At 41.3% G+C, this 1,070-nt stretch overlaps 1 long non-coding RNA gene across 1 annotated transcript; it reads right to left on the minus strand.

Annotated features, from left to right (window-relative positions):
- Positions 1–370: 370 nt before the first annotated feature.
- LOC107081533 lies at positions 371–846 on the minus strand. The gene is made up of 2 exons (XR_001481088.1): positions 706–846; positions 371–557 (listed from the first exon to the last, which is right to left on the minus strand). It is a non-coding gene; the product is annotated as an uncharacterized LOC107081533 (long non-coding RNA).
- Between the last annotated feature and the right edge of the window lie 224 nt (positions 847–1,070).

The following is a 1,070-nucleotide window of genomic DNA, read 5'->3' on the forward strand; positions in this document are numbered from 1 at the left end:
TTATTTTTCTGCCTCGAAGACGTGGTCGTAACATTTGTGGTTGCAAGGTGACGCCCGCTTTCCACAGTTATACCTGATTTTCAGGTGGCGGAGGGATATCTGCTCTCAGATGCCTATTTTTTTTTAACCGGCGGACGATTGATTATCTAATTAACGAAAATGTATGAAGATTTGGAGGTATTCCAATAACGTAAAAAAAAAAAGTAACTACTCACCCAGAACTCGGACTTTAATCGCTCCGGCAAGAGTACTTGCAGGTGCATTAGGGTCTAACGTTACAATGGTGAGGTCGTAATCCCCGCTGTCCGCTGATTTTAGGGACTTCAGAGTCAGGTACCCGTTGGTGGTGTTAATAGAAGCTCTGTCATTATAGGCTTCGCCCACCGTTAACCCAACACCTGGGCGCAATGTTGCTACATTATTTGTCACTTTCCCGTCGCTGTAATTCCATATAAAAATGTCACCGTCCTGCTTTTTATACAGTACGTTAAGAGTTACATCTTTCCCCAAAATGACATCCACAGGACCCTCAGGAAGAATGTTTCCTACACAGAACCCTGTGGGTAAACAAAAACGTAGATTTCAGAAATAAAGTTGTTTTAACATTCATATTGTCAATTAACTTCAGGGAAACCGTGAAAACAAGGCATAATAAACAGCTGTTATAACATAAGTCTTAAGATAAATACTACAACGCGTCCTCACCGGTAAAAAGGAAGAGAAAAAGAAGCGAAAAGGTCTGATGCATCCTGGACGGTTCAAGTTTTCCAGCAGAGAAACAGTAGAGAAAGTGCGGAGGTACCTGCTGCTTTTAGAGGGACACACCTAAGAAGGTGTAGGCGATGTTGCGCCACTAGCAAAGACACGCTCCTCCTACCTTATGGGCGATACTCCTGCATAACTCACACCCTCGCTTCCAGCGAGAGTCGGATAATACGCCCTTATTCATCTGTTTTTTTTTTGTTTTTTTTTTTAAATTATTATTTTTATAGCTGAATTAAAATTAAGTGTATGCACCCGACTGTGGATGAGTTTCTCCAACTAACTAAAGATTTAATGCATATGCTATT

This window comes from Cyprinodon variegatus, unplaced genomic scaffold (genome assembly GCF_000732505.1).
Source record: "Cyprinodon variegatus isolate N-32 unplaced genomic scaffold, C_variegatus-1.0 Scaffold6287, whole genome shotgun sequence".
Classification (NCBI taxonomy): domain Eukaryota; kingdom Metazoa; phylum Chordata; class Actinopteri; order Cyprinodontiformes; family Cyprinodontidae; genus Cyprinodon; species Cyprinodon variegatus.